We start from the raw sequence: 27,031 nt of genomic DNA, 5'->3' as shown, positions 1-27,031 counted from the left end.
GTCAGTTCTCTAGCACGTAGTAAGGCAACAGTTTAGATAGAAGACCTGAATCCTTAGATGAGTATGGAGAATGTTATTACCAAATACAAAACATCTGCTTTTCTTACTGATCTCTGATAAAAGGGCAGTCTTCTTAGCACTCCCACTCACATGGAGGTAAGATGGCTACCTAAGTGTCTGTACCTCCTACATGAGGTCATGGGCAGGGAAGGCATACTGTTAGTGAAAATAAGTCTTATGGTTGGAACAGGACATGAGGGGCATGTTTTGTCTACCTTCAGTATGAGCCCCAGATGGCAGCACACACACCTAGGCTAAAGAAAGGAAGAGGAGAGGGGGAGGAGGGTGAAGAGAAGGCTGGGCAGGAGAAAGGAAGAATGGAGAGAAGAACAGTGAAGAAAACATGACAAGAGAAGAAAAGAAGGAAAGAGTAAAGAGGGAATGAGAGGAGATAGGGGAGGGAACAGAGACAGGGAGGGGAGTTGGATTAACATTTAGGTATGTGAATAGAGGTACAAATGACCTCTGTAGATCATAAGCCCCATGGCCTGTCAAAGGCCTTCCACAGCAGAATTCAGGGTTACTTTGATTGAAGAGCAAAAGAGAAATAAATTCTAAATACAAAGACAAACACAAACAAATTCTAAATATAAATAGAAACTGGCTGGTTTTGTGTCATCTTAACACAAGTCGAGTCAACAGAAAGGAAGGAGGCTCAATTGAGGAAATTGCTCCGTGAGATACAGCTGTAAGAGATCTCAGTTAGTGATAAACCACTGTAGTGCCATTGTAGATAGGACCATCCCTGGACTGGTGGTCCTGGATTCTATAAGAAAGCAAGTTTTACAAGCTATGAGAAGCAAGCCAGTAAGCATACCTCCCCCTCCCTACCACCACCACCACCATGGCCTCTGATATAAGCTCATACCTCTTTTCCTCAAACAGGATCCTTCCCTGTTTGAGTTCCTTCCTGATTTCCTTTGATAATGAACAGCAATGTGGAACTATAAGCCAAATAAACTCTTTCCTCTCTAAGTTGTCTTGATCATGGTGTTTTATCATAGCAATAGAAAACTTTACTAAGACATGACATTTTCAAGTAATATGAGAAGCCTAGATAGAATTAATTTTAGACATAGAAACAAAACTTTTACAATTCACAGATTGTGGAGAGCCTTTGCTGCTGCTTCAAGGACATTGGCAAGAATATTTACAATGGTCTAGGTGGACAAGGGAGTAGACTCAGATAAAAACATTTACACTGGCCTCAAGATAAATACAGCCAAGGAATGTATTGTATTCCTTTTATCTTGGTCATGCTGATAAAGCCCTAGACACAGTGACCAACATGGGATTTTGTTTATTGTCTGATTTGACTACTTCGTCTATGCTTTGTTTATTCCTTGACTTTGTCCTTGAACTAGAACTGACCCTATTCTTTGCATGTGCCTAGAATGGTATAAAAACAGACTGAGAAAAATACAACCGCTTCAGCTTCAGCACTGGCTGGAGTCATGGTATAGTGTTGTCTAGCTGTCTTTTCTTTCCTTAATCCTTACTACCTCCCTCGAAAACTGTTGACTATATGAGCTGACTAAGTCAGCAGATGAGCATACATTATGAAAACTGTCACAGGGTACTTACATGATAATACCTATTCTTATTTGGTAAAAGAAAGCTTTCTTAACTATTTCAAAGTTGTTTCTCTATATAGAGTGTTTACTCTTTGCTCCAAACAGCTTGGCAAGAGAACTGAGGAAGAATGTGCTAACTTGTACTCCTAAGTATAATATAGGACCAATGAGGGATTTCTCAAGTATTAGTATATTAATGATTGGGGAAACACAGACCTAGAACCTTGATCTTTGACACTCAGTTTCTTTGCAAAATTGTCACCTATGCTTGAAAGCTTTGAAAAAAGTTACTCTGTTAAATTGTAAAAATATATTGGGACATATGTCACCCTTTGAGGTAAATTTTGCTTTAGCCACCTCTAAGGGGTTGAGAGACATGCTCTAGACACAGCTGTTCTGGGGAAGCCTGTATCTGTTTAATCACTACCCAACTAGGCATTTAGATCAACTTGTTCATAGACAGGCCCAAGAGCAGATACAATATTTTACCCCTGAGGGTTTTCAAGGACAAAGGAGAACACAAAGGAATTAAACAACAAATCCACAATGAATTATTCATTTTCAAAATATATTGTGTCTATTAATAGAAAATTAGCAAAAGTTATATTATGATAATACTAAGCATCTTATCTCTACAAATCACTCCTAAAACATCAAGCTTAAATATCTGGTAGAATATTGAAATTGTTATTTCAACAATTCTGAAACTGGGCTATTTTTCTAACATATAATATGTCAATGAATTTACACACATAGTTTACAATGAGAAATGGAGTTACAGTATTGAGGTGTTTTTTTTTCTGGTGTTATGTATTGTAATGCAAAATATTATTCCTCAAGCCCTGGTTGCCCCCAGGAATAAGAGAATCTGCACATAATCAAGTAGTGATATGTGACCTTGCTGCTTAACTTAAAACTATTGGTTGAATAAAGATGCGGATAGCCTGTAGTTGGAAAAAGAAAGGTATGTGGAGTTTCCATTCCTAGACTTGGGGTCTGAAGTAGGACTGTAAGGATGAGAAAGAAGAAGAAAATGGAAAGAGAAAAAATGACATGGGGTAGATGAGTCATGAAAACTGACCATGAAGGCTGGTCAATTGGAGTTATAAGCAGCCCAGATGAAACATGGCAAGTTATAACTTAGAGTTATGATAAGCAAGTATATCCTAATAGGGTAGAGGGTAGATATCTGCCCAGCTCTAGTGCTTTAAAGACATTATAAATATAAAAGTAGCATGTCTTATCTGGTAACAGAATGATCTAAGGCGGGATAAAGCCTTGTATCTGAGATTAAATAGCTACTACAATACTACATTCTACTATGCCCCAAAGAATAACTGTCCTTCTTCCCAAGCAAATTAATAACAAAAAATTCTTTGTTGTGTAAATGTACCACATTTTCTGTATCCATTCCTCTGGTGAGGGATATCTGGGTTCTTTACAGCTTCTGGCTATTATAAATAAGGCTGCTCTGAACATAGTGGAGCATGTGTCCTTGTTATATGCTGGAGCATCTTTTGGGTATATAACTAGGAGTGGTATAGCTGGGTCCTCAGGAAGTACTATGTCCAATTTTCTGAGAAATGCCAGGCTGATTTGCAGAGTCTTTGTACCAGTCTGCAATCTCACCAACAATGGAGGAGTGTTCCTCTTTCTCCTCATCCTCGCCAGCATCTGATGCCACCTGAGTTTTTCATCTTAGTCATTCTGACTGGTGTAAAGTGGAATCTCAGTGTTGTTTTGATTTGCATTTCCCTGATGACTAAGGATGCTGAAAATTTCTTTAGGTACTTCTCAGCCATTCGGCATTCCTCAGTTGAGAATTCTTTGTTTAGCTGTGTACCCCAATTTTAATAGGGTTATTTGATTTTCTGGAGTCTAACTTCTTGAGTTCTTTGTATATATTGGATATTAGTCCTCTATGTGATGTAGGATTGGTAAAGATCTTTTCCCAATCTATTGGTTGCTATTTTAAACAATGCTATAATAAAATTCATAGAAATGGATGGAACTAGAAAATTTATCCTGAGTGTGGCTATCCAATCCAAAAAAAAAAAGGCTGGCGCTGGAGGGCAGCACACCACGGAGCCAGCACTCCGGAGCTGCCCCTCTGGTAAGCATGGCCCTGACTATTTCATGGACCAGACAAGGGAAACTGGGAACCTCAGCCACACGAGCTCCGAATCTGCAGTTGAGGACCAACCTTAGGAGTCGTGGGTGAAGACATCAGAAGAGTGAGCTTCAACTTTAAAACTCACTGCTCCCAAACCCCTTGGGAGAGAGAGCTCACCGCCGAGACAGGAGGACACTCATGAGACTGTAGAGCGGAAGAGACCACCAACACTGCGCACCCCTGCCCACATCCCTGGCACAAGAGGAAATTGATTACGGCCTCTGGGTTCCCTTGGATAAGGGCACAGGAGCAGCAAATCCGCTGCTTCTGAGACATCGCCAGAACCTGAAGGGACCGACCAGATAAACAGTTCTCTGCACCCAAATCCCGTGGGAGAAAGAGCTAAACCTTCAGAGAGGCAGACACGCCTGGGAAACCAGAAGAGTCTACACACTGCCCACATCTCTGACTCCAGAGGAAAACACCAAATGCCATCTGGAACCCTGGTGCACGGAAGCTCCCAGAAAGGGCAGCGCAGATCTTCCTGGTTGCTGCCCCCTCGGAGAGCTCGTACGCAACAGCCCACGAGCAAACTTGAGCCTCCAGACCACAGGTAAGGCAAACCTTCCACCTCCAAGCAACCTGCCTGGTGAACTCAAGACACAGTCTCACAGGAACAGCTGAAGACCTGTAGAGAGGAAAAACTACACGCCCGAAAGCAAAGCACTCTGTCCCCATAACTGGCTGAAAGAAAACAGGAAAACAGGTCTACAGCACTCCTGACACACAGGCTTATAGGACAGTCTAGCCACTGTCAGAAATAGCAGAACAAAGTAACACTAGAGATAATATGATGGCGAGAGGCAAGCGCAGGAACTCAAGTAACAGAAACCAAGACTACATGGCAACATCGGAGCCCAATTCTCCCACCAAAGCAAACACGGAATATCCAAACACACCAGAAAAGCAAGATCTAGTTTCAAAATCATATTTGATCATGATGCTGGAGGACTTCAAGAAAGACATGAAGAACTCCCTTAGAGAAATGCAGGAAAACATAAATAAACAAATAGAAGCCTATAGAGAGGAATCACAAAAATCCCTGGAAGAATTCCAGGAAAACACAATCAAACAATTGAAGGAATTAAAAATGGAAATAGAAGAAATTAAGAAAGAACACATGGAAACAACCCTGGATATAGAAAACCAAAGGAAGAGACAAGGAACCGTAGATATAAGCATCACCAACAGAATACAAGAGATGGAAGAGAGAATCTCAGGAGCAGAAGATTCCATAGAAATCACCGACTCAACAGTCAAAGATAATGCAAATCGGAAAAAGCTACTGGTCCAAAACATACAGGAAATCCAGGACTCAATGAGAAGATCAAACCTAAGGATAATAGGTATAGAGGAGAGTGAAGACTCCCAGCTCAAAGGACCAGTAAATATCTTCAACAAAGTCATAGAAGAAAACTTCCATAACCTAAAAAAAGAGATACCCATAGACATACAAGAAGCCTACAGAACTCCAAATAGATTGGACCAGAAAAGAAACACCTCCCGACACATAATAGTCAAAACACCAAACGCACAAAATAAAGAAAGAATATTAAAAGCAATAAGGGAAAAAGGTCAAGTAACATTTAAAGGCAGACCTATCAGAATCACACCAGACTTTTCGCCAGAGACTGTGAAAGCCAGAAGATCCTAGACAGATGTCATACAAACCCTAAGAGAACACAAATGCCAGCCCAGGTTACGGTATCCTGCAAAACTCTCAATTAACATAGATGGAGAAACCAAGATATTCCATGACAAAACCAAATTTACACAATATCTTTCTACAAATCCAGCACTACAAAGGATAATAAATGGTAAAGCCCAAAATAAGGAGGCAAGCTACACCCTAGAAGAAGCAAGAAACTAATCGTCTTGGCAACAAAACAAAGAGAATTAAAGCACACAAAAATAACCTCACATCCAAATATGAATATAACAGGAAGCAATAATCACTATTCCTTAATATCTCTCAACATCAATGGCCTCAACTCCCCAATAAAAAGACATAGATTAACAAACTGGATACGCAATGAGAACCCTCCATTCTGCTGCCTACAGGAAACACACCTCAGAGACAAAGACAGCACTACCTCAGAGTGAAAGGCTGGAAATCAATTTTCCAAGCAAATGATCGGAAGAAGCAAGCTGGAGTAGCCATTCTAATATCAAATAAAATCAATTTTCAACTAAAAGTCATCAAAAAAGATAAGGAAGGACACTTCATATTCATCAAAGGAAAAATCCACAAAGATGAACTCTCAATCCTAAATATCTATGCCCCAAATACAAGGGCACCTACATACGTAAAAGAAACCTTACTAAAGCTCAAAACACACATTGCACCTCACATAATAATAGTAGGAGATTTCAACACCCACTCTCATCAATGGACAGATCATGGAAACAGAAATTAAACAGAGACGTAGACAGATTAAGAGAAGTCATGAACTAAATGGACTTAACGGATATTTATAGAACATTCTATCCTAAAGCAAAAGGATATACCTTCTCCTCAGCTCCTCATGGTACTTTCTCCAAAATTGACCATATAATTAGTCAAAAAACGGGCCTCAACAGTTACAGAAGGATAGAAAAAATCCCATGTGTGCTATAAGACCACCACGGCCTAAAGCTGGTCTTCAATAACAATAAGGGAAGAACGCCCACATATACGTGGAAGTTGAACAATGCTCTACTCAATGATAACGTGGTCAAGGAAGAAATAAAGGAAGAAATTAAAGACTTCTTAGAATTTAATGAAAATGAAGGTACAACATACCCAAACTTATGGGACACAATGAAAGCTGTGCTAAAAGGAAAACTCATAGCTCTGAGTGCTTGCAGAAAGAAACAGGAGAGAGCATATGTCAGCAGCTTGACAGCACACCTAAAATCTCTAGAACAAAAAGAACCAAATATACCCAGGAGGAGTAGAACACAGGAAATAAACTCTGAGCTGAAATCAGCCAAGTAGAAACAAAAAGGACTATAGAAAGAATCAACAGAACCAAAAGTTGGTTCTTTGAGAAATTCAAAAAGATAGATAAACCCTTAGCCAGACTAATGAGAGGACCCAGAGAGTGTTTCCAAATTAACAAAATCAGAAATGAAAAGGGAGACATAACTACAGATTTCAGAGGAAATTCAAAAAATCATCAGATCATACTATAAAAGCCTATATTCAACCAAACTTGAAAATCTGCAGGAAATGGACAATTTCCTAGACAGATACCAGGTACCGAAGTTAAATCAGGAACAGATAAACCAGTTAAACAACCCCATAACTCCTAAGGAAATAGAAGCAGTCATTAAAGGTCTCCCAATCAAAAAGAGCCCAGGTCCAGACGGGTTTAGTGCAGTCTTCTATCAGACCTTCATAGAAGACCTCATACCAATACTATCCAAACTATTCCACAAAATTGAAACAGATGGAGCACTACCGAATTCCTTCTATGAAGCCACAATTACTCTTATACCTAAACCACACAAAGACCCAACAAAGAAAGAGAACTTCAGACCAATTTCCCTTATGAATATCGACGCAAAAATACTCAATACAATTCTGGCAAACCGAATCCAAGAGCACATCAAAATAATCATCCACCATGATCAAGTAGGCTTCATCCCAGGCATACAGGGATGGATTAATATATGGAAAACCATCAACGTGATCCATTATATAAACAAACTGAAAGAACAAAACCACATGATCATTTCATTAGATGCTGAGAAAGCATTTGACAAAATTCAACACCCCTTCATGATAAAAGTCCTGGAAAGAAGTGGAATTCAAGGCCCATAACTGAACTAGTAAGAGCCATATACAGCAAACCAGTTGCTAACATTAAACTAAATGGAGAGAAACTTGAAGCAATCCCACTAAAATCAGGGACTGCCCACTCTCTCCCTAATTATTCAACATAGTTCTTGAAGTTCTAGCCAGAGCAATCAGACAACAAAAGGAAATCAAGGGGATACAGATCAGTAAAGAAGAAGTCAAAATATCACTATTTGCAGATGATATGATAGTATATTTAAGTGATCCCAAAAGTTCCACCAGAGAACTACTAAAGCTGATAAACAACTTCAGCAAAGTGGCTGGGTATAAAATAACTCAAATAAATCAGTAGGCTTCCTCTACACAAAAGAGAAACAAGCCGAGAAAGAAATTAGGGAAACGACACCCTTCATAATAGACCCAAATAATATAAAGTACCTCGGTGTGAATTTAACCAAGCAAGTAAAAGATCTGTACAATAAGAACTTCAAGACTCTAAAGAAAGAAATTGAAGAAGACCTCAGAAGATGGAAAGATCTCCCATGCTCATGGATTGGCAGGATTAATATAGTAAAAATGGCCATTTTACCAAAAGCGATCAACAGATTCAATGCAATCCCCATCAAAATACCAATCCAATTTTTCAAAGAGTTAGACAGAACAATATGCAAATTCATCTGGAATAACAAAAAACCCAGGATAGCTAAAACTATTCTCAACAATAAAAGGACTTCAGGGGGAATCACTATCCCTGAACTCAAGCAATATTACAGAGCTATAGTGATAAAAACTGCAGGGTATTGGTACAGAGACAGACAGATAGACCAATGGAATAGAATTGAAGACCCAGAAATGAACCCACACACCTATGGGCACTTGATTTTTGACAAAGGAGCCAAAAACATTCAATGGAAAAAAGATAGCATTTTCAGCAAATGGTGCTGGTTCAAGTGGAGGTCAACATGTAGAAGAATGCAAATCTATCCATGCTTATCACCCTGTACAAAGCTTAAGTCCAAGTGGATCAAGGACCTCCACATCAAACCAGATACACTCAAACTAATGGAAGAAAAACTAGGGAAGCATCTGGAACACATGGGCACTGGAAAAAATTTCCTGAACAAAACACCAATGGCTTATACTCTAAGATCAAGAATTGACAAATGGGATCTCATAAAACTGCAAAGCTTCTGTAAGGCAAAGAACACTGTGGTTAGGACAAAACGGTAACCAACAGATTGGGAAAAGATCTCTACCAATCCTACAACAGATAGAGGCTTATATCCAAAATATACAAAGAACTCAAGAAGTTAGACCGCCGTGAGACAAATAACCCTATTAAAAAATGGGGTTCAGAGCTAAACAAAGAATTCACAGCTGAGAAATGCCGAATGGCTGAGAAACACCTAAAGAAATGTTCCACATCTTTAATCATAAGGGAAATGCAAATCAAAACAACCCTGAGATTTCACCTCACACCATTTAGAATGGCTAAGGTCAAAAACAACAAATGCTGGCGAGGATGTGGAGAAAGAGGAACATTCCTCCATTGTTGGTGGGATTGCAGACTGGTAAAACCATTCTGGAAATCAGTCTGGAGGTTCCTCAGAAAATTGGACATTGAACTGCCTGAGGATCCAGCTATACCTCTCTTGGGCATATACCGACAAGATGTGCCAACATATAAAAAAGACACGTGCTCCACTATGTTCATAGCAGACATATTTATAATAGCCAGAAACTAGAAAGAACCCAGATGCCCTTCAACAGAAGAATGGATACAGAAAATGTGGTACATCTACACAATGGAATATTACTCAGCTATCAAAAACAATGCCTTTATGAAATTCATAGATAAATGGTTGGAACTGGAAAATATCATCCTGAGTGAGGTAACCCAATCACAGAAAAACACACATGGTATGCACTCATTGATAAGTGGCTATTAGCCCAAATGCTTGAATTACCCTAAATGCCTAGAACACATGAAACTCAAGACAGATGATCAAAATGTGAATGCTTCACTCCTTCTTTAAAAGTGGAAGAAGAATACCCTTGGCAGGGAATAGAGAGGCAAAGATTAAAACAGAGACAGAAGGAGGTTGGGGATTTAGCTCAGTGGTAGAGCGCTTGCCTAGGAAGTGCAAGGCCCTGGGTTCGGTCCCCAGCTCTGAAAATAAAGAATCAAAAAACAAAAAAACAAACAAACAAACAAACAAAAAACAGAGACAGAAGGAACACCCATTCAGAGCCTGCCCCACATGTGGCCCATACATATACAGCCACCCAGTTAGACAAGATGGATGAAGCAAAGAAGTGCAGACCAACAGGAGCCGGATGTAGATCGTTCCTGAGAGACACAGCCAGAATACAGCAAATACAGAGGTGAATGCCAGCAGCAAACCACTGAACTGAGAATAGGACCCCCGTTGAAGGAATCAGAGAAAGAACTGGAAGAGCTTGAAGGGGCTCGAGACCCCATATGTACAACAATGCCAAGCAACCAGAGCTTCCAGGGACTAAGTCACTACCTAAAGACTATACATGGACTGACCCTGGACTCTGATCTCATAGGTAGCAATGAATATCCTAGTAAGATCACCAGTGGAAGCGGAAGCCCTGGGTCCTGCTAAGACTGAACCCCCAGTGAACGTGATTGTTGGGGGGAGGGCGGCAATGGGGGTAGGATGGGGAGGGGAACACCCATAAGGAAGGGGAAAGGAAGGGATTAGGGGGATGTTTGCCCGGAAACCTAGAAAGGGAATAACATTCGAAATGTAAATAAGAAATATTCAAGTTAATAATAAAAAAAACATAAAACAACAACAAAAAAACAAAAAATCAAAACAAAAAAAAAACCCATGGTATGCACTCACTGATAAGTGGATATTAACCCAAAAGATTGGATTACCCAAAATACAATCCGCAGACCACATGAAGCTCAAAAAGGATGACCAAAGTGAAGATGCTTCCATCCTTAGAAGTGTGAGGAGCTGTCCGAGGAGCTGTCCTCACAAACTCCATTACAAGATGGCACCAGCATCCGGCAGAATGCACCTAGTAAAAAGGGCAATACGCAGGCGCCTGGTAACGTCCCTACTCAAAGGGACACGTACGTTTTGGTACGTCATCTGGCATAATTGGCAGCGACCAGTCAGAGAGTGACACGTCCTAGGCGAGGATAGTTTCCTATATAAGGGACGGTTATTCCTCACTCTCCGTCTCCACATTGTAAGCTTATGCTCTCCCTCTCAAGATGCATTAAAGCTTTTCTGTAGTAGGATCCTGTGTGTGCCGCGTCGTTCCTGCTGGCGAGACAAAGCGCGGGACATAGAAGGAGGAAGAAAATTATCATAGGAAGGAAAATAGAGACAAAGTTTGGGGCAGAGACTGACGGAAAGGCCATCCAGAACCTGCTCCACCTAGGGATCCAACACATACACATACAAACAACAAACCCAGACAATATTGCTGATGTCAAGAAATACATGGTGACAGGAACCTGATATAACTGATTCCTGAGAGTCTCTGCCAGAGCATGACGAATACAGAGGCGGATGCTCACAGTTAACCATTGAACTGAGAATGGGGTCCACATTAGAGCAGTTAGAGAAAGGGTTTAAGTAACTGAAGGGGTTTTCAACCCCATAAGAACAACAATACCAACCAACCAGAGCCCCCAGATACTAAACCACCACCCAAACAGTACACATGGACAGAACCATGACTCCAGTTGCTTATGTAGCACAGAATGGGTTTGTTGAGCACCAATGGGAGGAAAAGCCCTTGATCCTGCCAAGACTGGACCTCCCATTGTAGGGGAACTTCAGTGTGGGGAGGCAGGAAGGGGGAGTGGTTGGGAGGGGAACACCCTCATGAAAGAAGGGGGACATGAGGGATGAGATAAGGGGGTTATAGAGAAGAAATCAGGAAAGGGGATAAGATTTGCAAAGTAAATAAATAAAGAAAATACAATTTAATTTTTTTTTTGTTTCAGAGAGATGGTTATTGTGTAGACAAGTGTAGGTGCCTGAAAAGGCCAATGCAGAGCATCGGGTCTTCTAGAACTGGATTTATAGGCAGTGAGAAACTCCCTTATAAAGGTGCTGGGATCTACTCAACCTCTAAGCTCTCTCTCCAATCTTAAAGATGGATTCATCTTATAAAGAAACAATTCAAACATCAAGAAGTTAATTTAAGCAATCATAAAATCCCAGTCAGATGATACTGATTAAAGTTTCTGCTTATGGCAAAGCAGCTCCAAAATACTCAATTTTTTTTCATGACAATTAAATACTTCTGGGAGAAATGGAAACCAGAGAATCCAAGAAGACTCAGTTCATGGGGATATTAGCAAATTTCAGTCAATTTTCTTTTCTCTGGATGTCTTCAAGATATTGTTCATGTTTGACTCAAGAACTCACCAGAACTTACATTTCCTAGGAAGGCCAAGTTCTCCTTTCAGTGCATGTTATGTATGTTAACACATTTCTTTATATTGTAGTCAATTATTTTAGCTTTGAAGACTTGTCTGCACATGCTCTGCTTTATGCAGCAATAATTTTCTAATTAGACGCACAAAAGGCTCTCATGGCTTTCTTATTTCTAACACCTGAGAGGCTCACTCTAAAAATAGATTAAAAATTGTAGCTAGCCCATACAAAAGGCACAGAATATGGGTATTTTAGTTATAAGCCATTGGCCTAGATTGGGCAGGTCTTACAGCTACTATATGTAAACCCCAGCTATATGCCCCTTGTTGTTTGCTGTTTGCCCTAGTCATGTGTTCATGGTCTATCTCCTCTCATGGTGACCTCCTCCTCTCTCTGTATCCTTTTTTTTTTCTTTCTTCTGCAACCCTCAGTAAAGCAACTGCAAATGAGCCTACATCTATTTATTGCCCAATCACAAAGTTTAGCTTTTATTGAGCCATTAAGTTAGGAGCAGGGTTATATGGCATCATTTGATGTACAGGAGGATCTCCTCATCAGGTGGCAACAAGTTCTTCAGGTCCAGTATTTAGCATTTGAATACGTAACAGTACCAGACCAACCCCCTACAATTCACTGAAATACTCGCTTCTGCAAACACCATTAAAGTAAGTGCTACTAAGAGTTCTAGGTCACAGCAGGCATATCATGTACATACAGGATAAAGAGGATGACAACAACAACAAAAAGTACTAAGAGCTTTGTGATGGCAGAAACAACTGTAAGCATACCTTGTTATTAATAAATATACTCTGTTGTTAATAACTTACAAAAGCTTATCAACAATATGCTTTTGGAGAAAGATATTTTGGAAAATGTTCGATTTAGAATAATTCAAAACAATTTAGGAATATACATGACCAAAGATGATAAAGATCTCTATAACCAAATTGCAAAAAATGTTGAAAAAGGAAATTAATGAAGGTAAGAGGTGACAGAGAGCCGCTTTTGGCATGTTCCTTGATTGGCACAATTAGTATGATAAAAATGGCTGTATTATCAAAATTAATCTGCAGAACTAATGCAATGTCTGTCAAGATTCTGAGGCCATATTTTACATTTTTTAAAAAAAAATCAGGAGTTCATATGGAACCAGAAAATATTGCCAGCAGCCAAAGGAATTCTAAGGAGTAAATACAATGCCAGTAGTACTACAATATCTGACCTCAAATACTGTACAATGCTATACTGATAAAGACAGCCTGGTACTGGCATGAAAATAGACAGAAAGATCAAGGGAAGGAAACTAAAGACCAAGACAAAGAAGGCAGAATCATATATTGGAGAAAAAAGGATAGCCTATTCAATGTCAGTGTCTTTAAAACTGGATATCTACCGGCAGAAGACTAGAATTAGATTCATATCTGTCACTTTGTACAAAGATCAATTCAATATGGATCAAAAGCATAAGACACAAAATACTTAAACTTAAAAATAAACTGCAGGGAATAATGCTTCAAAATATTGGAGTGGGCAAGAACTTTCTTAACAGAACACCAAGAGCACAGAACTGGCCCCAAATATCAAAAGGTGGAACCATACAAAAATAAAAATTTCCACACAGCAAGGGGAACTCTTAGCACAGAAAGCAGACATCCCACAGAATGGAAGAAAGTCTTTACCAACTGCACTTCAGACAAGGAGGTAATATCCAAGACTTATGAAAAGTTGCTGCAATTACATACCAAAGAATAAAATGTAAATCGACAAATGGACTAAAGGATAAAGTAGAGAGGTTTTTTTTTAAAGCAACACAAATGACCAACAACTATTCTTAAGAAGTGTTCAATATTCCTAGCTGTCAAGGAAATGCAAATTAAAATTACTTTGAGATAATACCTCACCCCAGTCAGAATGAATAACATCAAGAAACCTGATAACAAGTGCTAGAAAGGATGTGGAGAAAGAGGAAACCATACTGCCTACTGATGGAGATATAAAATAATATAGTCATCATGGAAGTCAATTTGGAGTTACCTCAAAACGATTAAAATTAGAGCTATGACGTTACTGAGCTGTTTCACTCATGGGAACAGAGAATCACATATCATACCACCAAGATATTTTCATCCCATCTTTATTGCTGTCTTAAACATAAAACCAAGGAAGTGGAACCAGCTTGGCTGCCCAACAGGTGATTAAACAATAAGAATCTGAGACATATATAAAATGGTACACCGTTTGTTTTGATAAAAAAAAAAAGAAAGCACAAATTTTACCGGAATATAAATGGACCTAGAATATATAACATTTAGTGAGGTCACACAATCTCAAAAGGAAAAAACTTCATCTTCTTTATAAATCCCTAAATATATATTCTATATATTTACAAATAATACATATGTGTGTGTGTGTGTGTGTGTGTGTGTGTTTGTGTATGTGTGTATGTGTAAAAGAGTAGATGTGAGTACAGTATTAGATGATGAATAAGGATGAACTCACTCATAGACACATGAGTCACGAAAGAATATAAAACTGACTGGTTTTCTAGTCTTAAGTCTGCCACTGATTTTCAGTTTTTGTGGGGTGAATACGTACATAAAAATGCTAAGGAAAGTGTAAAATCCAATGTAAGGTTCTACAACTTCAAAATGGCTATTCTAACTGTATAAAAGAATTACTTGGGACGTGTGGACTTGGAACCTGGTTTATCTCACTATGTAATGTCTTTGTATTTTTGCCTTTAAAAGTTCTTCACAGTAAAGTTTTAATTGAAACTTGACAAGATCTATAGGCATGCATTCTATCATTTAGGAGAAATAACAGCTATAAATCTAAAAATTGCTTCAGAACTTCAAGCTGATCCTAACCTCACATGGTAGGTAGTAGAAGAGACAGTACAGTTAAAGACCTATCCAGAAAAGACATTGTAGCCAGGAAAACAGAAAATCATGATCTAGAACAGTGAGCTTGAGTTTTTCTAGTAGGAAAATGTGATGATCATGTTGCACTTCCCAGGAGCACCTAGGCAAAGGGGGTGTTAGGGAATCTCAGTAAAAAGAATGGGAGGATTTTCTTTTCTCTTTTTTCTTTTGTTGGATTTTTTAATTTACATTTTAAGTTATCCCCTTTCCTAGTTTCTCCTCCAGAAACACCCCCCATACTCCGTCCCCTTCCCCCTGCTTCTATAAGGGTGTTCCCCAACCGACCCAATCCCTCTGGCCTCTACGCCCTGACATTCCCCTACACTGGGGCATCAAGCCTTCACAGGACCAAGGGTTTCTCCTCCCATTGGTGCCCAACAAGGCCATCCTCTGCTACATATGCAACTGGAGCCATGAGTCTGTTCATGTTTACTCTTTGGATGGTGGTTTAGTCCCTGGGAGCTCTGGGGGATCTAGTTGGTTGATATTGTTGTTTTTGTTGCAAGCCCCTTCAGCTCCTTCAGTCCTTTCTCTAATTCCTCCATTGGGAACCCAGTTCTCAGCTCAATGGTTGCCTGTGAGCATCTGCCTCTTGTAATTCTCAAGCTCTGACAGAACATCTCAGGAGACAGCTATATCAGACTCCTGTCAGCATTAACTTCTTGGCATCCTCAGTAGTGTCTGAGTTTGGTGTCCAGGACCAGAGACAATGAAAATACATCAAATTGAAATGGGGTTTGTTCTGGGTCATAAGCTAAGGTAACCAAAACAATTAAACTCAGTTCCATGGCCATTGTGCATCTAATTAGAACTCCAGACACTACAGTCTGATGATTCAATCATTTAACAGTGCCCCCCAAAGAACCCAGGTTCCTCTCTTAGCCTATTGGCTTGTCAATGCCAGGACTCCAGGTAAAACCTTTGGTTATGATCGGTCTTCAAGGCCTTATCATCGTTCAAAACAGAAAAGATCATTAGAGAGAATTAAAAATGAGCCTGACATTCTCCAAGAGAACCCAACAAATGCCTAACTTTGTACCACCCCCCCAAAAAAGTCACATTTGGGAATAAGAATCCCATTCCAGAATATTTCCTAAGGGATTAAATCCAAACAAAGGTCCATGCTTGAGATCTGGACTTAAAGTTGTCTGTGAAATGCAATGGATATACTTGCATTGCTCTCCAACTTCTAGCTCTACAAAAATTGTTTTGATTCCTGCTCTCTTTATTAGGGTTCTTTAAGAACCAGCTACTGTGATCAGAGCTCAGCCCAAAGACAGTGATGTTCATCCATGTGTGTTTAAAGTTAAACAGCAGATAAAAAAATAAAATAAATTATCTAAGCTGGGTCTTGAAATTGGAAAAATCAAAAGAAACATTTGAAAATACTCATATGTTCTGAAAATTAGTGATAAAGGCATTTTAAAAAGTGATGAATATGCTCCAATATTTTCTCACAGCTTACTATGTACGCTGTACCATCCTTTCTACCCTTGCTGTTCATACGCAGAAGGTGCCCATTACCAAGCGTTTCTGTGAATAAAGAGGAGCAAAAATTACAACTTTCAAGCTTTATTTAATCTTGAACAGCTGAACAGTTTCCCCAACTGTTCTTTTTTTTAATATTCTAATTGAATAAAATCTAGGAAAAAGTTAAATTCTCAAATCTATAAAGAATAGTGGTAGAAATTGCTCTTTTTTCCCCTACTTTTCAGAAACTGTAAGACACCTGATAGTTAAAATTCTCTCAATGAAGAGCAACAAAAAGCACTTCCACAAAAAAATCAGTAAAGCATACTGATTTCTTAATGCCTGTCAGAGATACCATTAATATGTGAACATATTACCATTCAATGAAGTTTCAACTGCCAGCTATGGAGATGACCAAGATAAATCGCCAGCATCATCTTGGTCTTTAAAAGGAAACTGTTCCTACTGTCATGAAAAAAATCCCTCCTCTCATGTGATAGAGTTTACCCTGTAAATTAAATCTCTCAAGTAATGGAAGAAATAACCCATGACACTGGTGAGAGAAATTAAATTAGAGTCACTAATAGCGGGTCAACCCAGTCTGAGCAAAGGTAATGGAAGTGACCATATGAATGATAAGCAGGTCTTCTCTGTGCTGTGACAAGTGCCTGCCAGGTAGGGTAACGAGCTTTCATCTAGGTGGTGAGCGATTCTCAGTCCAGACACTAACATGTTTATAATGCAGTTCGACCCCCATCTCTGTCTGCCCATGTCAGCCTTGTTGAGGAGGATGTTCTAATTCCCCAGTGAAGACCATTAGGAAGAGTTAAAGATGAGGCTGGCTGTTTTGAGGGTAAATCAATTTCTCATTGCCTAGAAACCTTTCCGGCCAGCGCAGATGACCTTTAGAAACAATAAGCATCACAGAACTATCCTTAAATACTTTATTTTCTAAAGTGTTCAAGGAAAAAAAAGCGCTACAGTTCAACAACCAGAAAAGCTCAAACAAAAGGAGTTATTCTAGCCTTGCTGTTCAGGCTCCAGGAGCACCCGATTGCTAATGACCAGATAACCTGCAATGTGAGGCAGTTTAAGTGATGTGTTCCTCTTTTCGTATTCAGATCTGATTCACTTTCTGGCATTCAAGAAGAACCACTGAACTTAAGATATAAACATAATAAACAACCCAAAAGCATAGCTGTTGAATGCTGTGGAGAACAGGAAAGAATCTTGGCGAGAAGGAAGAGCTTGGCCGTGACACCAGAAAATCACTGCTGTCTGATGGATGCAAATTAATCTATTAATATATTTATAAAATATACTTTAATTTATTATTTCTATTTAGTATCAATATATGTATGCTGTAGTCTCAGGTTATAAATAACTGGGACATACTAAATGCTACTTTTTAAATATGAAAATGCCTGCCTTGCCTAAACTACCATTTCATTTCAGATATTATTGAAAACATACAAAAAGCTGTTGTATGTCTGAGCTAATAATAGTGTATGTATTCCATGAACTTTTGCTAAATTTAATGTCCTTAGAGCCACAGTTTTGCAAAGAGAAATTATCAGCTCACCATTCAAAGTACTTTGGATAGCAAATGTGCACTGTTGATTATAATAGCCATTTTTTTAAAATAATTTCCTCAAAGCATAAGAAGCTAAGAGCTGGGAGTGTTGTCAGTTGGTAGTAATGCCTATCATGCACGGACCCTTAGTTCTATCCTCAACACCACATAAACCTAAATATATTATTAGTGCATGCCTGTTATCCCAACACAGAGAAAATAAGACAGTTGAGAAGTTCAAAGTCACACTTGGATACACAATAAGCTTTTCAAGGTTAGTCTGAGAAATGTGACCTTTCAACCTTGCCTCAGGAGAAGAAGGAAGGAAGGAAGGGAGGAAGGAAGGAAGGAAAAAAGGAAAGAAGGAAAGAAGGAAAGAAGGAAGGGAGGGATAGGAAGCAAGGAAGGGTTTAGGAAGGAAGGAGGAAGGAGGAAGGAAGGAAATTAAAAAGCAGCATGGGGAAAAGTCATCAGTTTATTTTATGCTGATAAAGTAAAGTCTATTTGTTACTATAGGATGAAAAATGGCATTACCCTTAATTTTATTATCAATACCTCAGTATTTGCATAGTGAACCAAGAAAGGCATAAGCTTTGGAATCTGATAAGGTCCCTCGCAGGTATATGGAGTCTAGTCAAAACCTGAAGCACTTGAGTGAATAAGGAAATGAATTAGAAAAGCTAAAAACATGTTTAACAGAGAGAAGGCTCACAGGATAGCATTTTAGAAAACATATGGTCTATAAAGTCTTCTTATTCAGTGAAGCAGGCCAGGTGAGCTTCAGGGTATAATGAATCTGTGGCTAAAGCATATATTAGCCATTGAGTTCTGGCCTCAACTACTTACTAACTCATCATGTGACAGGGCTTCTCTGAGATTGATTTTCATCAACAAATAGATACATTCCTCGAAATCCACTTAGATTTTTACAAAGGTCATATTGAGTGTGATGAAAACCTCATTAAAGTACTCATGGCTGGTATTATTAGCAATAAAGAGAAGAGTTTTAAATGCAAGTCATAAAAAATATGAATGGGTGTATGTTTAGTTCCAAACCTGCACACAGTAATTAAAAGCTGCCCAAATCCAACCTTATTTCTTATTTCTTATGCTTTAACCAAAGGGAAAAAAGGGATTCTTGTTTACATAAGGATAACATTATCTCTTTGAATTACTTTTCTATTTTTGTCAAAATTGAAAACTGGGAATAGTAATTTATAACTAATCATTTTATTTGTTTACATTTCAAATTTGTCCCCCTTCCCCATCTCCCCTCCACAAACTCCCCACCTCTCTCCCTCCCCTTTGCCACTAGAAGGGTGCTTGCCCACCCATACACTCCTGCCTCACTCCTCTAACATCCACTTACATTGGGGCATCCAGCCTCCACAGAACCAAGCACATCCGTTCCCACTGATGACAGATGAGGCAGTCCTCTGTTACATATGTATCTGGAGCCATGGACCAGTCCATGTATACTCTTTAGTTGGTGGTTTAGTCCCTGGGGGCTCTGAAGTGTCCAGTTAATTGATACTGTTGTTTTTCCTATGAGGTTGCAATCTCCTTCAGTTCCTTCAGCCCTTCCCCTAACTCTTCCTTTGGGTCCCCAGGTTCAGTCCAGTGGTTGTTAACCCAGAGAGTAGAGATCTTACACATCACAGTATTTTTTTTAGAATAGCATGTCTCACTTTTGATGTAGGAAAAAAATCTCTAAGTCTGAAGTCTGAGGCCAAACCACGTGAGACACAAAACTGACATGAGACTATTAAGTGAATTTTTGCTTACTTATTTACTATTTATATTTGAAATACTATAGTCTATTCATATGGTACCATGTAGCACACAAGACCTAGCATATGTGTGTGTGTGCGTGCGCGTGTGTGTGTGCATGTGTGTGTGTAATTAAGATAAAGTCTGTCACCATATAACATTGTAGATAGCAACTTCTTACTACATGAAGAAACAAATCTAACTTTATGCCATTTTTTTGTTGGCTAATTATTTAATATTTTTCTCTCATGCAACTGAAATATATGTCTTAATATTCTGATAAACAAATTTAATATTCATATTTCTACTTGTGATCTCAATTACAAATCATAATTTACTGAAGGAGAACAATGGAGAGGAAAGAAGGCATGAATGGACATAGAAATAAACAAAGAGTGATTATTGTACAATTATTATCTCACATGATTATTAGAAGTCTCAGTATAATGTTTACAAAATAGAACCCCTGGAAAGCCAGTAATATGATTACATATAAAACCCAGAGAACTACATGTGCCAAGGACATAAATTTAATTCCCTTAACAAATGTTAAATCTGAAGCACAGATACCCAAGATGAAAAAGTAGATGTCTCATCTCCAGGAACAAAAGAACTTTTCCCTGCACCCACCTTCTTATTCTATTTGAGTCATCAATGGATTGATAATATTCATCTCTACTGGTGTCCATAAACCAAACCTTAATCTAATGTATACAGTACTGCTATCTTCTGCAAATACCATAATAGACACACCCAAAACGGATGTCTTACCAGCCATTTGGGCATGTTACAATCCATTTAAAGCACTGCCAAACAGTAACTATGGTAAGCTGGCTCTTATCCCAAATATAGGGGTGGGGGGCAGTAAGAGATCTGAGTTCAGGGCTGTGACATATTTTGAGAAAACAAAACACAAAGAGAAATAATAAATGTTCCATGAAAATCAGTGATGTAATTAAAAGGGCATCATTAGCCACCTGTTGGTGTCAACAAAGTTATCTCTGAGGAGGCAGACACTGTCTGTGGCCTGCAGTAGCCAAAAGTGAGGAGGTGAAAAGTGAGGAGAGGAGGAGGGAAAAAGAAGAAAGTAATAGAAGGAGAAAAGAAAAATCAGGATGAAGAAAACCTCATGACAAGCTTAGACAGAGAGCAACTGACATGTCTAGGGTGGCTGAAATGGGAGGTTGTTGAGACACAACTGGTTCCAGTCCCCATAGGGCCATTGTAGGGCTCTGGTTCCAGGGATGTTGGGGGGCGGCAGCTCTTCACTGCAATCTCAGGCCTGGCTAGGTGTGTGGGTTGAGGGTGGGGACTCAGGCAGAGAGGGGGAACTGCTTCTGCTGTCTCAGCTGCCTCAGCTGTGGGTCATGTTCCGATCATTCATTCTGCTGCTGTCACTTCATTTACTCAGGTTGGGCTGAGCCAGCAGGAGACTGATCAGTCAACAAGGGGTGCAGGGGAGCTTCTGACAGTGATTTAGGGAGAGCAGATCTCTTCCCCAAGCGGCAGTGTTACAGCTCTTACCACAGAAGCTCTCAGATGATGGAAAAAGTCCTGCACACCTTTAATCCTGAACATGGTTCTTAAACACAGTTTTTGGATGGGTCAGTGTCTGACAGCAGGTACTTCCTATTGGTGTGGCTTGATTGCTTGGGAAGACCTCATCTACATATTTGGGGGCGTGGCCCTACTGTCTTGAGCCTCTGACCTATGGTCACATCTTCACCTGTGGAGGAGAGCTTGGGGCATTGCTCTAAGTGATTGGTCTGTCTCAAACCACTCTGGGGGAGGGAGGTGTGGATGGCTGCAGCAAGTGAGGCCATGATCTGAGAGGCTGGGAATGTGCCTGCTGTCCCTATTAGGGTTTCTGGGGATTCGACCTATCTTGACCAGGAATAAGCACATCTTTCACAGCTCGCCACCCCACAGGCCATGACAGGCATAAGTGGAGTTTATGTTTCTTCTAAGTATAGGTGGTTAATATACATGACCTGGCATCTGTTTCAAAGGGTCACTCTGCTGGTCCTGTAGTAGAAATACTACCACGAGACAGAAACACAGCCAGAAAATATTGCAAGTTGTGACGATGAGTTGTCAAGCAAAGTGGCAGAAGTACAAGGGAAAAATTACTGACAGAGAGAATCCCCTTTAATTGCTAAAAATCTGAATGAGGGGAGTAAGAGGCATCAAAAATAGAAAAATTCTTCTCCTTGAGAAAGTCTTCAGCACCTCTGCTATAATTTGGCAGTTTTTCCTCATCATACCAAATGCTTGAAACAACTACTTGCAAGAAAAGAGAATTATTTAGTTCACAGCTCTGCAAGTTCAAAGTCTAAATAAGATAATGTGGGCTCTGTGATGAAAGCTGCCTCTTGGCTCTGTCACCTCATGGTCTGACAACCATGGGAGGGGTGTGTTTAGAGAAATCACTCACATATGAGTTATAAGCAAAGATCACTACATGGTCTCAGTTTGCTCCTTTTATATAAAAACCCTCTTTTTCTAGAACTACCAAAGTTTGCCCAAAGACTGCATTCAGGCCTTTACAGGTCTGCAGCAGGTCTAATTTAGTGCTTTTATGGGATTCCTGCATATACAAAATGGTTCTGATTCTTGTGTCTTCTCTTGGGGTCTTTTCCTTCTGTTTGTTTTGTCCAATTCCAGTCTTATTTTTTATTTTACCTTATATATTTTAGTTTATTATTCCTTAAGAGCCTGTTTATTTTCTAATGAGATAGAAAGGTGGTGGATCCAGATGGGAAGGAGAAGAAGTGAGAATAGAGGGAGTAGAAACCATAATGAGGATATGCAATAAAAATAGTAAAACTGTATATACTGTTGCCAGAGTACGGTGTACAATATAAAGACCTAACATCATCATATAGAAGTGTCACGTAAAAAGTAGAGGCATGGACGGAACTTGAAGGAAACAGATCGGATAAACAGTTCTCTGCACCCAAATCCCGTGGGAGGGAGAGCTAAACCTTCAGAGTGGCAGACATGCCTGGGAAACCAGAAGAGACTGCACTCTGCACACACATCTCAGACGCCAGAGGAAAACACCAAACGCCATCTGGAACCCTGGTGCACTGAAGCTCCTGGAAACAGCGGAGCAGATCTTCCTGGTTGCTGCCGCTGAGAGAGCTCATGGGCAGCACCCTGCGAGCGAACTTGAGCCTCGGGACCACAGGTAAGACCAACTTTTCTGCTGCAAGTGACCTGCCTGGTGAACTCAAGACAAAGGTCCACAGGAACAGCTGAAGACCTGTAGAGAGGAAAAACTACATGCCAGAAAGCAGAACACTCTGTCCCCATAACTGGCTGAAAGAAAACAGAAAAACAGGTCTACAGCACTCCTGACACACAGGCTTATAGGACAGTCTAGCCACTGTCAGAAATAGCAGAACAAAGTAACACTAGAGATAATCTGATGGCGAGAAGCAAGCACAGGAACCCAAGCAACAGAAACCAAGACTACATGGCACCAACGGAGCCCAATTCTCCCATCAAAACAAACATGGAATATCCAAACACACCAGAAAAGCAAGATCTAGTTTCAAAATCATATCTGGAGGACTTCAAGAAAGACGTGAAGAACTCCCTTAGAGAACAAGTAGAAGCCTACAGAGAGGAATTGCAAAAATGCCTGAAAGAATTCCAGGAAAACATAATTAAACAAGTAGAATCCCATAGAGAGGAGTCACAACAATCCCTGAAAGAATTCCAGGAAATCATAAATAAACAAGTAGAAGCCCATAGAGAGGAGTCACAAAAATCCCTGAAAGAATTCCAGGAAAACACAATCAAACAGTTGAAGGAAATAAAATTGGAAATAGAAGCAATCAAGAAAGAACACATGGAAACAACCCTGGATATAGAAAACCAAAAGAAGAGACAAGGAGCTGTAGACACAAGCTTCACCAACAGAATACAAGAGATGGAAGAGAGAATCTCAGTAGCAGAAGATTCCATAGAAATCATCGACTCAACTGTCAAAGATAATGTAAAACAGAAAAAGCTATTGGCCCAAAACATACAGGAAATCCAGGACTCAATGAGAAGATCAAACCTAAGAATAATAGGTATAGAAGAGAGTGAAGACTCCCAGCTCAAAGGACCAGTAAATATCTTCAACAAAATAATAGAAGAAAACTTCCCTAACCTAAAGAAAGAGATACCCATAGGCATACAAGAAGCCTACAGAACTCCAAATAGATTGGACCAGAAAAGAAACACCTCCCGACACATAATAGTCAAAACACCAAACGCACAAAATAAAGAAAGAATATTAAAAGCAGTAAGGGAAAAAGGTCAAGTAACATATAAAGGCAGACCTATCAGAATCACACCAGACTTTTCGCCAGAAACTATGGAGGCCAAAAGATCCTGGACAGATGTCATACAGACCCTAAGAGAACACAAATGCCAGCCCAGGTTACTGTATCCTGCAAAACTCTCAATTAACATAGATGGAGAAACCAAGATATTCCATGACAAAACCAAATTTACACAATATCTTTCTACAAATCCAGCATTACAAAGGATAATAAATGGTAAAGCCCAACATAAGGAGGCAAGCTATACCCTAGAAGAAGCAAGAAACTAATCGTCTTGGCAACAAAACAAAGAGAAGAAAAGCACACAAACATGACCTCACATCCAAATATGAATATAACAGGAAACAATAATCACTATTCCTTAATATCTCTCAACATCAATGGCCTCAACTCCCCAATAAAAAGACAGAGATTAACAAACTGGATATGCAACGAGGACCCTGCATTCTGCTGCCTACAGGAAACACACCTCAGAGACAAAGACAGACACTATCTCAGAGTGAAAGGCTGGAAAACAAGTTTCCAAGCAAATGGTCGGAAGAAGCAAGCTGGAGTAGCCATTCTGATATCAAATAAAATCAATTTTCAACTAAAAATCATCAAAAAAAGATAAGGAAGGACACTTCATATTCATCAAAGGAAAAATCCACAAAGATGAACTCTCAATCCTAAATATCTATGCCCCAAATACAAGGGCACCTACATACGTAAAAGAAACCTTACTAAAGCTCAAAACACACATTGCACCTCACACAATAATATTAGGAGATTTCAACACCCCACTCTCATCAATGGACAGATCATGGAAACAGAAATTAAACAGAGACGTAGACAGACTAAGAGAAGTCATGAGCCAAATGGACTTAACAGATATTTATAGAACATTCTATCTTAAAGCAAAAGGATATACCTTCTTCTCAGCTCCTCATGGTACTTTCTCCAAAATTGACCATATAATTGGTCAAAAAACGGTCCTCAACAGGTAAAGAAAGATAGAAATAATCCCATGCCTGCTATCGGGCCACCACGTCCTAAAACTGGTCTTCAATAACAATAAGGGAAGAATGCCCACATATACGTGGAAATTGAACAATGCTCTATTCAATGATAATCTGGTCAAGGAAGAAATAAAGAAAGAAATTAAAAACTTTTTAGAATTTAATGAAAATGAAGGTACAACATACCCAAACTTATGGGACACAATGAAAGCTGTGCTAAGAGGAAAACTCATAGGGCTGAGTGCCTGCAGAAAGAAACAGGAAAGAGCATATGTCAGCAGCTTGACAGCACACCTAAAAGCTCTAGAACAAAAAGAAGCAAATACACCCAGGAGGAGTAGAAGGCAGGAAATAATCAAACTCAGAGCTGAAATCAACCAAGTAGAAACAAAAAGGACCATAGAAAGAATCAACAGAACCAAAAGTTGGTTCTTTGAGAAAATCAACAAGATAGATAAGCCCTTAGCCAGACTAATGAGAGGACACAGAGAGTGTGTCCAAATTAACAAAATCAGAAATGAAAAGGGAGACATAACTACAGATTCAGAGGAAATTCAAAAAATCATCAGATCATACTATAAAAGCCTATATTCAACAAAACTTGAAAATCTGCAGGAAATGGACAATTTCCTAGACAGATACCAGGTACCGAAGTTAAATCAGGAACAGATAAACCAATTAAACAACCCCATAACTCCTAAGGAAATAGAAGCAGTCATGAAAGGTCTCCCAACCAAAAAGATCCCAGGTCCAGACAGGATTTAGTGGAGAATTCTATCAGACCTTCATAGAAGACCTCATACCAATACTATCCAAACTATTCCACAAAATTGAAACAGATGGAGCACTACCGAATTCCTTCTATGAAGCCACAATTACTCTTATACCTAAACCACACAAAGACCCAACAAAGAAAGAGAACTTCAGACCAATTTCCCTTATGAATATTGACGCAAAAATACTCAATACAATTGTGGCAAACCGAATCCAAGAGCACATCAAAACAATCATCCACCATGATCAAGTAGGCTTCATCCCAGGCATGCAGGGATGGTTTAATATACGGAAAACCATCAACGTGATCCATTATATAAACAAACTGAAAGAACAAAACCACATGATCATTTCATTAGATGCTGAGAAAGCATTTGACAAAATTCAACACCCCTTCATGATAAAAGTCCTGGAAAGAATAGGAATTCAAGGCCCATACCTAAACATAGTAAAAGCCATATACAGCAAACCAGTTGCTAACATTAAACTAAATGGAGAGAAACTTGAAGCAATCCCACTAAAATCAGGGACTAGACAAGGCTGCCCACTCTCTCCCTACTTATTCAACATAGTTCTTGAAGTTCTAGCCAGAGCAATCAGAAAACAAAAGGAAATCAAGGGGATACAGATCAGTAAAGAAGAAGTTAAAATATCACTATTTGCAGATGATATGATAGTATATTTAAGTGATCCCAAAAGTTCCACCAGAGAACTACTAAAGCTGATAAACAACTTCAGCAAAGTGGCTGGGTATAAAATTAACTCAAATAAATCAGTAGCCTTCCCCTACACAAAAGAGAAACAAGCCGAGAAAGAAATTAGGGAAACGACACCCTTCATAATAGACCCAAATAATATAAAGTACCTCGGTGTGACTTTAACCAAGCAAGTAAAAGATCTGTACAATAAGAACTTCAAGACTCTGAAGAAAGAAATTGAAGAAGACCTCAGAAGATGGAAAGATCTCCCATGCTCATGGATTGGCAGGATTAATACAGTAAAAATGGCCATTTTACCAAAAGCGATCTACAGATTCAATGCAATCCCCATCAAAATACCAATCCAATTCTTCAACGAGTTAGACAGAACAATTTGCAAATTCATCGGGAATAACAAAAAACCCAGGATAGCTAAAACTATCCTCAACAATAAAAGGACTTCAGGGGG

General features: G+C 39.3%; 1 long non-coding RNA gene across 6 annotated transcripts in view; it reads right to left on the bottom strand.

Annotated features, from left to right (window-relative positions):
- Positions 1-10,828, bottom strand: part of LOC108349079 (uncharacterized) — a 46,070-nt gene extending 35,242 nt beyond the window's left edge. For 3 of the 6 annotated variants that reach the window (XR_010060864.1, XR_010060861.1, XR_010060860.1), the window contains exon 1: positions 10,500-10,688. This is a non-coding gene — a long non-coding RNA (uncharacterized LOC108349079). Of the gene's footprint in view, positions 1-10,464 lie in introns of all 6 variants that reach the window. The other 3 variants (XR_010060863.1, XR_005497560.2, XR_010060862.1) reach the window with 3 other exon arrangements.
- Positions 10,829-27,031: the final 16,203 nt, after the last annotated feature.

Source organism: Rattus norvegicus, chromosome 20 (genome assembly GCF_036323735.1).
Source record: "Rattus norvegicus strain BN/NHsdMcwi chromosome 20, GRCr8, whole genome shotgun sequence".
NCBI lineage: Eukaryota > Metazoa > Chordata > Mammalia > Rodentia > Muridae > Rattus > Rattus norvegicus.
The sequence above is the reverse complement of the archived record's forward strand: the minus strand, read 5'-3'. Positions and strand labels throughout refer to the sequence as shown.